Below are 14,073 nucleotides of genomic sequence, written 5' to 3'. Positions count from 1 at the left end.
AGTTCATAGGTGCTGGAACTAGGGGTGCTGGAGGTGCTGCAGCACCTCCTGGCTTTAAGTGGTTTCCATTATATACAGGGTTTAGTTTCGTTAAGTGGCCCTCAGCACCCCCACTATACAAATTGTTCCAGCACCCCTGTGTGAGTTTGGAGAAAGTGACTTTATGTAAATAAGGCAAACAAAGGTATAGATCTCCCACTCATTCAGCCCTCTTTGACTGGGATTTATCACAGGCCAATGGGAACTCTTCTGGGAGCCCTCATTAAGATGGGCAGCATGTTGTTTTTGTGAAACCACAGGGGCTACTCCACTTGCTCTTGTATCTTGAATTTTTGGGAACCCCTTGAAAAAATAAAGAACATGTCCTTCATCTTGCCAAACAAATATATTGCCTGGGCACTGTGCAGAGAAAGGGGATGATCAGAATCTTCTGTGAGAGAGATTTCCAAAGTTGGGTTGGGGGAGGGATAGCTCAGTGGTTTGAGCATTGGCCTGCTAAACCCAGGGTTGTGAGTTCAATCCTTGGGGGGGGCCATTTAGGGATCTGGAGCAAAAATTGGGGATTGATCCTGGTTTGAGCAGGGGGTTGGACTTGGTGACCTCCTGAGGTCCCTTCCAATTCTATGAATGTGGTTCTGAATAAAACCCAGATCTTGAAATTTGCCATGAAAGGGACTGGAGCCTCAGCTCTGGGGTAGTTCACCTGGTGGGCTCCCACAGAGCTGTGGATGCTGGGAATCAGGGCTGCCATGGGGTCTGAGCACCCAGGCTCCAGCCTGCTGATCTGATGGGGACGAGGAGGGGCTCTGGGGGGGTGAAAGCTTGGCAGTGCACAGGCGAGTAGAGGAGGAGCCTGGGAGGAGAACCCAGAAGTCCTGTCAGCCTCCCAAGTGGACTGCTGAGGAGCTGGGCATGTGAGCTAGCCAAGTTGGCAGACTGTGTGTGATGTTTTGTTTTCTGACACTTTTATTCTCTGATGGAAAAAATGTTTGTTTCTTTGGCGATCTTCCAACCAGCTCTACCTGAAAAAATATATCCACTGAAGAGGATAGAAATGTAATGATCAGCAAAGTAAGAAAAATGCTGCGGGGGACTTATTAGTTTGATGTAAGAATATTTACTTGGTATATTTTGACATGCGATGACGACATTGTGTTGTAACGGCTAGAAAGCTTTAACTTTGAATGTCAGCATCTACTGTCATGAGTTATTGTCTGACCCCCTCGTAATTAGGGGTCTATTTAAATCTCCGCGAAATCACACATTTTTCGCGGGTTGGTCAGGGCATCGATAGCAGATTTCGCGGCCGTGTCCGTACGATTGTATATTCCAGGCCTCCCTCACTTCTGCGCTGCTGCTGGCAGCAACGCTGCCTTCAGAGCTCGGCACCCGGCCAGTGGCCACCGCTCTCTTGCAACCCGGCGCGGAAGGCAGCGCGGAAGTAAGGTTGGCAATACCACGATGCCTCCCTCACAATAGGCTTGCAACCCCCTTTTGGGTCAAGACTCCCAGTTTGAAAAACGCTGTGTATTTTTACCCTATTGTATAGGGTAAAAGTACACAAAAGACCAGCTGTCGTGGTCCATTACTTGTGTTTCACAGCTGCAAATGTGGTAAACCCCCTACTCATCATATCTTGCAACTGTGAAATTTTAAATTGATAGATTATTTTAAGCATTTTCTTCAAACATTGATATTTAATTGAAATAATAAACACGTTTTGCCAAGCCTAGCTAAATGTGCGACCTAGGGCAAGTCACTTAGCCTGTTTGTGCCTCAGTTTCCCATCTGAGTAGTGGGGATAATAGCATTGCTTTGTCTCACGGGTGCCGTGAGAATAAAGGCAGAGGAGCTCAGGTACTGGGGTGGCGGCAGAAAAGTATGCTATCTAGACCGACAGAAATAAATGGCAATTACAACATTTAAAATGCATCAGGAAGAGTAGTGGCAAATGAAGGCAGGATGTGCCTGAGTGATGGATTCAACCTGAAATGTGCCTGCTGGAGGAGCACTATAGCAATTGTACATAGCATTGCTAGTCTTCCTTAGGCAAATTATGAGCCTGCTAAGCTCTATATACTTTACCACAGCGACCATTTCCTTCTCTGACTATCCACAGAAGTATGATAACATCTGTGTCAGTACAGAATCACTTCCCTGTCTATTTATACAGCAATCCCAAATACTCTGTGTCCCATAAATACACTTTCCTTTTAAATTCCCTAAAAGCAACTCGAGTGTCAAATTACTTGTTTAAACATTAATGTGGAGTCCTGCCAAGCTCAGGCTGCCTGCCAGCGGTTTCCATGTTGACAAAGAATGTTTTGCAGTGCACCTTGGGATAAGACCGTTATTACGTGGTTATTTTTTTTTTTTAAAAAAAGCTAGTAAATCAAGTAGCTGAAAAGTCAAAGCAGGCCGCTCCTGTCAATAGCTTCTCTCTCCGCGCCATGGAGCTGCGTGGTCAGGTTGATAACACGCACCCTGGTAAGGAATGCGTCTCGCTCCATTTCGGCTAGCCTGGCTCTTATTTAGGACAAAATCTAGCTAGCCGGCTAGTCAAGTGATATTTTGGGAAACTGAGTGGATTGTCCCAGGAGGGAGCTACGTTTTTCGAAAGGGTTGGGTCGCTCCTGTGGCCAAATCTCTCCTTACAGCTGTGTGGGAGAGGGGTGCTGAAAGGTATTCTAAGTTCAGCGCTCTGTCTTGCAAGGCAGGTGAAGGAGGGATCCTGCATAAGGCACAAGACAAGGAGTCAGGGATAGAACCTGCTCTGTCAGCCAGGCTGCGGCCTTGAGGAAACTCTCATCTCTCTACCTTTATTTGCCAAATGTAAAATGAGTGCCCTGCTAATTTCATGGGGGTGTGGAGGTGAAATCCACTCATGTTCCAAAAGCCTTCAGAATCCTAGGAGGGCAATAACATAATTTATAATAATCTTGTCAAATAACACAATTTTTCTCTTGCATTGCCTCTCTGTGTACTTGTAAAAATTCAGCACCTCCCAGTCACTAATGCCTTCTATCCTCACAGTTCCCTGGGAGATAGGGGAGTGCTATGCCCATTTTACAGATGGTGGGTGTGTGTGTAAGGGGAAACTGAGTCACAGTGACCCAGTTCACCCAGGAAGACCGTGGCCAAGCCAGGAACAGACCACACCTCTCCTAAGCCCCAGTCTAGTCTTTTATCCACTAGTCCATCCAGCCCATCCTCCCAATAAATACCAGTAACTAACCCTCTCCTTCTGCACAAGTCGGTGACCTATTGATTTCTGCCTGACGAAAGGTATAGGAACCAGCAGTAGGAGAGAAGCAGGGAGATGCATGTAACATTGACTTGTGCCAGGGGGAGATGTGGACCAGGCTTTGTGCCTTCTGCGAGTCCTGACCCACCTCCCTTCTGCCTCTGCGGCCCACCAGTTACCTAGTCCCTCATATTCCATGCTTTCTCCCATGCTGCCAGTATGTGTGTGTACGTGAACTCCTTAAATGGACCCCTCTAATCTCTCAAGACTCTCACCTCTGCTGAGATGCCTGCAAACCTGGCTAACTACCCAGGTGAGATTCCTGCTTACTGTCCAAAGCTTGTGTGTATCACTGATCTCATACCTCTCCCGTTTGCCTCAGACATCTAGATTGTAATGTCTATGGGGCAGAGACCGTCTTGGTCCTGCATGTGTGTGCAATGCGGCCCTGGGCTCCCATGGGAGCCACTAGGCAGAAAACGGTGAACGGCATTCCGTGGCCCGAAGGTTCTGTCCTCCCTGCCACAGCACCCCCTAGTGGCAGCAACAGACTCCTGGCAGTATACCCAAGGACCTTGTTGATTTTTTTTTCAAAGGATTAATGTTAATTCAGTTTAGAAAACCCTTTCCTCATAGGTCAGGTTAAAGGGGGGGGGGGGACCTGGGCATGTCTTCTTTTTTCAAGACTAAAAGGTGGGGTGACCTGATACATTTTTCAAATATGTTAAGCGCTTGTATAAAGAGGACGGGGATCAATTGTTCTCCGTGTCCACTGAAGGGTAGGACAAGAAGTAATTAATGTTAGTTAGAATATTTCCTAATATCTATAAGGGCAGGTAAGCTCTGGAACAGGCTTCCAAGGGAGATTGTGGAATCCCCATCATTAGGGGGTTCTAAGAACAGGTTGTACAAACACCTGTCAGGGATGGTCTAGGTTTACTTGGTCCTGCCTCGGTGTCGGTGTGTGGGGTGGGGGTGGACTTGACGACGTCTCAAGGTCCCTTCCAGCCAGACACTTCTAGGATTCTATGATAATTCCCTTAGATCGAGGGGATAAACAGTCTTTATCCAAAAGCCAGAATTTGCAGCTGCCAGGAGAAAACACGGGATGTTTCTGGATTCCTTGCTCTGTCTGTATCTATTACAACCACAACAAACACTAGCAAAGTGCTGTGCATCCCTCACACCTTTAGTGGCTGGTCCACTAGAGGATAAATACTTACTACTGCTGTTGACTAAAGAAGCTGCTCCTTTTAACTTCACTAGTATCGTCCTGGCCAGAAGATCTAATAATCTAGTGCAGTAGCACCTAGAGGTCATGATGATTCTGAGAGTCTAGGCTTTGAATGGTGTAGACTATTTATGCAAGAGGTCATTGTTGCTTGATAGTTTGACATACTTGATCTCTGGAGCTGGCTGGGAAACTGTTTCCCTGTCCCATTAAGAATTTTTACAGTCTCTTCTCTTCTTCCCCCCACCCCCCCCACAAAAGAACCACCCTGTCCCAAACTGGGATGGAAAGTCAAAATCTCAAACTTTTCATTAACTGAAAAAACACTTGTCTCAGGACAACTGAAACCTCTTGTTGAGATTTTAACTTTTTTGTTACTATAAACTACCTTAAATATCCAAGTAGAAGTTGATTTTACACAGAAAATGGAACTGCTAGTTTTGAAACCGTCAATGGGAAGTTTTGACGACTTGTCAGAACCAGCCCTTTCTGCGAACAGTTTTGGCTTTGACAAATTGGCATCTCTGGCATGGAAAATGTCTTGTCCAAAAAATCCAAACCAAACCTCTTGATGAGCTCCCTGGATCTCTACCCCTATCAGTCAGTCTGGCCAGATACCCTAGGGAAAGTTTCTTGACAGCATTATAGGGATCATCATATGGGGCTGATCTACAGAGGGCTTCAAGTGACTGCCCAGAGCTAGGAAAATCACTGCTTTGTACGCATTGTTCTTTTGTACTCCCCTACCCCCTCTTCTAACTGGTCTTGCATCATACGCCAATTGGATCTTTCAGAGAGAGAGCCTCTATTATACTTGTAAGAGGGTTGGGAAGGGCTGGATTGCGAAGTAGGCCTAAACGTTGCTTTTGTCTATGCTAGTGGGGTAACCACTATTTATAGAATTATACCTAGCTCCCTGTCTCGTGCACAACTGTCTGACTTGCTCACACAAATACTGAGTTCCTGGACTCAACAGGTGCATGGGCAAAACATGTCCAACTCTGACTTGGGCCCCTCAGGGCAGCTGAATGGGTGAGAACAGTCCAGCTTGCTGCCCCATCTTGGTGGCACACTAGCGCCAGATCCTCAGCTGGTGTGAACAAGCATCGCTCCGTTGAGGTCAACGCAGCTGAGGCTCACACCCGCTGAGATCTGTCCCTCTGTACCAAGGAGACTTCTCAGGAAGCCCTGGAGCACCAATTGAGTTGCTGGCCATGCTGTGTCCATCATGCTGACTACCTATAAAGTGGCAGATTGGCTCGATGCGTGGAATACCCTTAAGGGTTGGCCCTGGTGATGTTTCAAGCTGTGTAGTGACTGGTGTTGGTCCCCTAACTACCTGCTGTGTAAGGTTTCCACCATCGCATCTGAAGTCCCCATACAATTACACTGCCACAGCAGCAGGCTGAAGAGTGTTGAAGTCATGTCCCCTGAGCGCAATCTCATTCTGTTCCCATTTGATTTCTGAAAGCTGCTTTCAAGGTTTCAAGGATCAGAAAACCTGCCTTCTTATGCTTATGCTTTTTATGCTTAAGCTTATGCTCAAATAAATTTTAGTCTCTAAGGTGCCACAAGTACTCCTTTTCTTTTTGAGCTCCTTGAGTCCATCACTAGAAGGCAATCTACTCAGTTTAACAAAGAGGAGGTTAAGGGGTGACTTGATTAGTCTATAAGTATCTACATGGCGAACAACTATTTAATAATGGGCTCTTCAGTCTAGCAGAGAAAGGTTTAACGTGATCCAGTGGCTGGAAATTGAAGCTAGACAAATTCAGACTAGATATAAGGTGTAGTTTTTAACAGTGAGCGTAATTAACCATTGGAACAATTTACCAAAGGTTGTCGAAGTAGATTCCCCATCACTGACCATTTTTAAATCAAGACTGGATGTTTTTCTAAATGATGGGCTCTAGGAACTGTTTGGGGGAAGTTCTCTGTCCAGCATTATACAGGGGGTCAGACTAGATGATCACAATGGTCCTTCTGGTCTTGGGATCTATAGATCTGTTGTTGATTTAATTTACCTATGCTTTAGATTATATTTCACCAGGCTAGCAATTCCAGCCCTGCAAAACTCTGCTGTTTCAGTTCACTGGAGTCCGTCCTACCTTCTCACCCCAAATCTCATGAAAGCTGCATTTGAATGAATTGAAAATAATCCTCTAAACCTAATGAAAACTACCAAATTTTGCTGCCTCATTAGGACCAAACTCATCAAATTCTGTCAAGATCCTAGAATGTGACTTGACTTGTGCAAATGCAACCCCCAGTTGACTGACGTTTTGATGAGCTTTTCAGCATTCTTGGCTCATGACCAGTTCCACACTTAAGCTTTGCTTGGCTTCAGGTTGTGTTAGGAAGTTTCACAGCACATCCCTTTATAGAATCATAGAACTAGAAGGGATCTCGAGAGGTTATCTAGTCCAGTCCCCTGCACTCAAGGAAGTATTATCTAGATTATCCCTGACAGGTGTTTGTCCAACCTGCTCTTAAAAATCCCCAAAGATGGAGATTCTACAACCTCCCTAGGCAATTTATTCCAGTGCTTAACCACTCTGACAGGAAGTTTTTCCTAATGTCCAACCTAAGCCGCCCTTGCTGCAATTTAAGCCCATAACCTTGAAGCATAGGACAAGAAGTAAAGAAGAGCAATTTTTCTCCCTCTTCCTTGTAACAACCTTTTATGTCCTTGAAAACTGTTATCATGTCCCCCCTCAGTCTTCTCTTCTCCAGACTAGACAAAACCAATGTTTTTCAATGTTCCCTCATAGGTCATGTTTTCTAGACCTTTAATCATTTTGTTGCTCTTCTCTGGGCTTTCTCCAATTTGTCCACATCTTTCCTGAAATGTGGTGCCCAGAACTGGACACTATATGCCTGTTGAGGCCTAATCAGCGTGGAGTAGAGCGGAAGAATTACTTCTTTGTCAAGGGCTGGACAGAGAGGTTTGCATAAAACAGGAATCAAGTAAAGAACTTTGGGGCTTTGATAATTCCCCTTTCCTTTGCATACATTTCTGAGATCTCATTCTATTTGTGAAGGAGGAGGTCTGGCTTGGGATCTCAAGTCCCGTGAGAACTGGTGTCTTCAAAGCCACATCATTCTGGGGCTGCTTTGAATGAGATATGAACCAGAATGCATTGGCTGATAAAAACCAAAGGGAAGCACTGGGACTTAGCCTAACCCCCTGAGATACATTTCAGCAATTTTAGGAGGTAGCTCATTTGGAAAAAAGATTTGGACCAAGATGTGGGTTAGTTTTCCTTGAATGAGATCACCCTTGTCGTCTTAGGTAGAGCATTTTTGAAATGTGGTGTACACTAGGGCTCTGCTAATGTAACAATGCACCTGCCAGGTCCTCTCTGGGAACTGAATGTGGGACACCTGGATCTAAAAGCAAGCTCCATTCGCTTGGAAGCAGTAGCATAAGAATAACCAGATTGGATCAGACCAATGGTCCATCTAGCCCAGTATCCTGTCTTCAACAGTAGCCGGTGCCAGGTGCTTCAGAGGGAATGAACAGAACATGGCAATTATCGAGTGATCTGTCCCCTGTCATCCAGTCCCAGCATCTGGCAGTCAGAGGCTTAGGGACACCCAGGGTATGGGGTTGCATCTCTGACCATCTCGGCTAACAGCTATTCATAGATCTATCCTTCATGAACTTACCTAGGTTTTTTGAACCCACTATACGTTTGGCCTTCACAACATTCCCTGGCAAGGAGTTGCACAGGTTGACTGTGCAGTGTGTAAACTAGTACTGCCTTTTGTTTGTTTTAAACCTGCTGCCTATTCATTTAATTGGGTGACCCCTGGTCCTTGTATTTTGAGAAGGGTAAATAACACTTTTTCCACACCAGTCATGATTTTATGAGATGGGGACTGCATGCAATATTCGAAGTGTGGGCATACCATGGATTTATACAGTGGCGATATGATATTTACTGTCTTTATCTGTCCCTTTCCTAATGGTTCCTAACATTGTTTGTTTGCTTTTTTTTGACTGCTGCTGCACATTGAGCCGATATTTTCAGAGAAACTATCCACACTGACTCCAAGATCTTTCTTGAGTGGTAACAGCTCATTTAGACCCCATCATTCTGTATGTATAGTTGGGACTGTTTTTTCCAATGTGCATTACTTTGCACAAGCCTCTGATCTAGCTGTTGCAGGGGACAAAAAGAGCCCCACACACTCTTGGCGTGGGTTATAACACTAACCGTGCAGCGCTCATAATCTGACATGGGAATGACATCTCTCTTCTCTTCCCCACCCCTACCCCCGCATTCTTCAGAAGCCTTCTGGCAGGAAGGGTGGACGATGCAATGCTACTTATAGTGAGATGAGGCAAGGCTTCTCAATTTTGTGTCCTGAGCAGGGCTGAGGCTTTGTGACTGCGCTGAATTAATTCCAAGTGTGAGCTGCTGGGGATGGTTCTGTCCAGCTCCAGGCTTCAGTGGTGCCTTCAGCTGAAGCAGTGATTCATTGTCTCAAGGTAAAGTTATTCCTGGAAGCCTATAAATCACCCTGAACTAAAACTTAAATAACCAATAGTTCCTGTAAGCTGAGCTGGTACTGTCCCTGGATTGTCTGCAAACCACGCCCTCCGGTGCTTACTCAGCACAGCATCACCAGCCATCCTGACACCTCTTTTCCCCCCTCCCCCTGCCTCCGGGGCAGGGAAGAATGTGTTTCTACACTCAAACAGAAGAGAGGAACTTGAGCTATAAACCAACTTCCTTAAAGCCCCAACTGGGGGTGTGTGTGGGGGGGAAATCTCCGTTCTTACCGAAAACCCTCTTCGGGGACGTAGGGCCACATCCTGAGCTGATGCAAATCGTGAACGTGTGGCAGTAGGATGAGATTTTTCCATTACCTGCTGTCAGCACTCAGACCATCCCATGCTTCTAGACCTGTAAATGCTTTTGTGACTCAGGGACCTCCTTGATGCCAGCTGGCGGGGGGCATATGGGTTACAGGGATCCAAAGGGGGCAGGGGGTTGTTTTAGCTCACCAAAGAGTGTCACATAGGTTTTTAGCACACCGGTCAGCATAAACTTTGCAAAATGTATGTATGGAGAATGCCAAAGATGTGGGTGGGAAATGTATATGCTGAAGGCCTTGTAGTTAAAGATACCATGACTTGAGACCGACTTCTCCAGACCGGAGGTGGGAGACCCCCATCTCCCTGGCGGAATGTTGTGTATTGTGTGTCCTACAATAGAAGTCTCTTCGCATAGGAAGTCAAATGCTAATTTACAGCTTGTGGGGATTTCAGAAGGAAAACTAAGGTAAACAGCTGGAGGGCCAAAGGGAGGAGAGCAAAGCTCTCCGCTGATACCTCTGAGGGTGCAGAAAGATACCTGGGCAATGGGCCTCTGTCAGGGAGAAGCAAGCTGCCGGTGGGCTTGGCCTCAGGAAAGCAGGGTCTTAGCCATCCTGGGTGAAAGACGCTGTGAAGAAGGACTTCGGGGTAAGCAGTGCCTTATTAGACAGCCGTGCGTCTTGTTAGCGGAGTTTGGGCTCTAGCCCGTGTTGTGATTAGGTTCTTACAAACCCGTCCTTTGTTCCGAGTATTTGTTTGCGATCATATGAATCTGTTCTTTGTTGAATAAGCAAGAGGAAGTTTTCTCTATAAACAGCTGGAAGCGCTATGCGCGGAGCTGTGTGCTCAGGGGTGGGCAAACTTTTTGGCCTGAGGGCTGCATCGGGTTTCTGAAATTGCATGAAGGGACAGTTAGGGGAGTCTGTGCCTCCTGAGACAGCCAGGCGTGGCCTGGCCCCTGCCCCCATCCGACCCCCCCCTTCCCCCCGCTTCTCACCCCCTGACTGCCCCTAGACCCCCCAACCCTGACTGCCCACCCCTGTGGCCCCATCCAATGCCTCCTCTCATTCCTGACTGCCCCCCCCCGGACCCCTGCTCCATCCAACTACCCCTTCTCCCTGAACGCCCTGGGAACCCCCACCCCTCACTGCCCCCATTCAATCCCCCTGTCCCCTTGCCCTCTACCCAACCCCCCCGCATGCTGCCTGGAGCACCGGTGGCTGGCGACGCTACAGCCGTACTGCCCAGAGCACCAGCAGAGGCGGCCACGCCACCGTGCAGCACAGAGCGCCGGATCGGAGCACAGAGCGCCAGATCGGGCCGGACTCTGCAGCTGCACTGCCTGGCAAGACCTCCCCGCCCTGCCGCCCAGAGCCTTGCACCCACGGCGCAGTGAGCGCGGGAGGGGGAACAGCAGGGGAGGGGCCGGGGGCGAGCCTCCTGGGCCAGGAGCTCAGGGGCCGGGCAGGAGGGTCCTGCGGGCTGGATGTGGCCTGCGGGCCGTAGTTTGCCCACCTCTGGTGGAGGCTGTGGTGCCCTGTTCCTTGAGGAACCGCAAGCCTGATAATTCTGTGCCCAGTGGCTAAGGGGCTGGATGCTGCAGGGGGATGCTTGGAGGATGCTGGCACGCTCCAACTCCTGTCTGTGGCCTTCCTGGGGGACAGCGGAGTCTGCTAGACTGAGTGAAGGGGTGCTCGTGCCTCAGGAGGCTGAGAGAACCAGGGAGCTGAGCCCTGGCAGGTACGGGCAACCCTTCCCTGTGCTAAAGGCAGGTGCAAGCCAGGTGCCTTAAAGGCTGGGTACCCCCGGATGCCCTTTGATAGACCGGGGATGCTCCATGCAAATGTGCTTCTCCAAAGAGCTTGATAGAAAAGGATTCGGAACTAGGCAGCTTTTCAATACGGATGTCGGATCTCCCTGTTCTCCTGCACTCCCATCCGGCTGGGCGAGGCGAGGAGGTTGGTAGTTACTTGTATTACCACTTGAGACTGCAGGGCTCCTTTGTGCTCGGAAATGAATGTACGTAGAGCAGGAGACACTGAAGAGAATCTAGCTAGAAAAGATGGGAGGGGAAACCGAGGCAGAGAGATTAAGGGACTTTGTCAAGGTGACACAGCAGGCTAGTGGCAGAATGAGGGTAGGCCACAGGCCAGGGCCTTATCCACTTATGTACAGGCTCGGAGTGTGTACATAATTAAATCCATCATCCCGGAATCTTTAAATCCAAGAATGGCTGAAGACCTTGGAGGATGGGTGGGTGCAATGGTTGTGTAATCCTGGCATGGTGTTAGGTGGGGAGTGAGTGGTAGGGGAGTGAAGCCAGGCCTGAGGAAGAAGGAGGTGGACAGTGGGAGTAAAGGAACCACTGAGAACTAGTGGGAGGGTACTAGGAATTAGTGTTGTGTCGTGGTGGTGGCTGTCTGCCACGGCCAGTCATACAAGGTGGATGGTCGGTCTCATGGCTGAAGGACAGGACAAGGTCAAATCAGAAGGCCTGGGGTCTATTTTTGGCTGTGCCATCAACTTCCTGCATGAGCTGGTCAGGAATGATGAACATCTGTATGTTGCTGAACATGTGTTTTCTTGTCTTCCATTTGGAACATCAAAATGAAGCATTCATTTTGGATGCAGTGTTGTAGCCGTGCTGGTCCCGGATCAAGAGTGGCAGAGCTTTTCCAAAAGTGTGGGGGCGGGGGCAAGGGCCCCCTCCTCATCCCTCGGAGGCCCCCATCCCCTGCCCTAGGTGGGAGGGGTGTGTGTGCATGCGTGCAAGAGCAGCCCCCATCTGTGTCTCTGCCCCCCCCCCCCAGGTCCACTGACCAAGGCAGGTGGAGGGACCCAGGCTCCTCACAGCTGCCCACGTGGCTCTTACCCCGACCCAGCTCCGGCCAGAGGGTGGTGCCTCAGAGCTGTAGCCTGGCCACAGTAAGAGCCAAGCGGGCAGCTATGGAGAGCGACGACGCAGACCCTCCATGCGCCCTGGGTGGCGGGGCCACGGGCCGGGAGCTGCTCTCAGGCCCCCCACGCTATGGGCAGGTGGAGGGTCCGCATGGCTCCCATAACTGCCCGGGCTCCCTGGCCCGGCTCCACCAGCTGCTGGCCTGGCTGGGGAGGGGGTGGGGGGAAGAAGAGGGGAAGGGAGCGGGGTCCACCATGGTGAAAAATAGATGGGCCTTTCAAAAAGGGGGAGGGCCATGGCTCCCTGACCCTCCCGTTCCGGCACCACTGTCCCAGATGTTAGAGACCAGCTGGGTGAGGGAATATCTTTTATTGGACCAACTTCTGTTGCTGTGAGAGATGCTCACACAGGTCTTCTTCAGGCCTGAGAAATGTACTCTGCAGAGTAGACATACCCTCGACTAGTCACCCATGGGTGGCCTGTGCCAGCTGGCTTGGGATAGGGGGCTGTTTAATTGTGGTGTTAACGTTCAGGCTCGGGCAGGAGTTTGGGCTCTAGTATCCTGCGAGGTGAGAGAGTCACAGAGCTCAGGCTACTACTCCAGCCCAAATGTCTTTGTCTACACTGCAATTAAACCGCCCCTTAGCGTGAGTCAGCTGGCACTGGGGTGACCAGATAGCAAGTGTGAAAAATCGGGACAGAGTGGGGGTGGGTGAGTAATAGGCACCTATATTAGAAAAAGCCCTGAATATCGGGACTGTCCCTATAAAACCAGGACATCTGGTCACCCTAGCTGGCTCCAGCCAGCGGCAGGTGCCTAATTGCAGTGTAGACCTACTCAGAGCATCACAGCTCAATACAAGGTGGAACAGATTCTTTAGCATAAGTAGTTAACCCATTTCAAGGGGAAGTGGCCCGTTAATACCCTTTCCAGTGATAAGGGTAGGAGGGGAAGGCAGCTTGGTGGGGAGGGGCTGTTAGTGGGTTTTAGATTGTTTGTAATAAGCCATAAATCAGTAACTCTATTCAGTCCATGATTTTTAGTGTCTAGCAGAGTTATGAATTTAATTGAAGGTGTTGTGCAGGTTCCCTTTGAAAATGAGAACTGGTTGTTTTTGGAAGTGTGCACCAGACAAGTGCATAGTGATTGTCTGGTTGCACCCATGTGTTTACTGAGGCACTTAGTGCACTGGATGATTCCTACACTCCAAACCCCTCGACCCCAGCCCAGAGCCCGCACTCCCTCCTGCCCCTCAACCCCCTGCCCCAGCCCAGTGAAAATGAGTGAGGGTGGAGGAGAGTGAGCAAAGGGGTCTGGAGTGAGAAGGGGCGGGGCCTCAGAAGGGGCGGGGCCTTGGGGAAGGGGGCTGGGCAAGGGTGTTCGGGTTTGTGCCATTAGACATTAGTGGTGGGGCTTTGAGATTCTCTGATTAAAAGTACCAGCTGGCTCTGCTATTAGAAGTTCAGATTGGTTTCTGTTGGGTTCAGATCCCCGCCCAGCCCTGCCTGAGAGAAATGTGTTCATACATGGAGCCTGGAACGCAACAGCCCTGTAAATAAAGCAACCCCTTGCGCTGTGCTCCAGAAAGATGACTTCTGCTTGGAGGTGTACCACCAGGGAAAGTGACGTCTCTTCAAGCCGCGGACCAAGCATGTCAACTGGATCTTTCAAAAGCAGCTCCTAAGAGTTAGTCCAAGGCAAATATAGCTCCCTACACTCCACCCTTGGACTTCCCAAGAGGGCAAAAAGAGGAAGCAAGTTTTCCTTTAAGAAGGGCCATGCTGCTTGTGATACCCTGCCGTCTCATTGCACCGCAGAGCAAAATCTCTTCACACACCTTTTAGTTAGGAGTATTCTCTCCATTTTACAGAGG

At 49.1% G+C, this 14,073-nt stretch overlaps 1 protein-coding gene across 1 annotated transcript in view; it reads left to right on the top strand.

The window, feature by feature from the left end:
- The first annotated feature begins 2,409 nt into the window (after nt 1-2,409).
- ALS2CL (ALS2 C-terminal like) overlaps nt 2,410-14,073 on the top strand; it is a 62,973-nt gene continuing 51,309 nt past the window's right edge. The window contains exon 1 of the mRNA XM_084621969.1: nt 2,410-2,487. The gene's annotated coding sequence lies outside the window, so the exon portion shown is untranslated. The remainder of the gene's footprint in view (nt 2,488-14,073) is intronic.

This window comes from Lepidochelys olivacea, assembly GCF_965140295.1.
Source record: "Lepidochelys olivacea isolate rLepOli2 genome assembly, chromosome: 2".
NCBI classification, from domain to species: Eukaryota; Metazoa; Chordata; order Testudines; family Cheloniidae; genus Lepidochelys; species Lepidochelys olivacea.
Note: the sequence above shows the minus strand (reverse complement) of the source record. Positions and strands in the feature narration are given on the sequence as shown.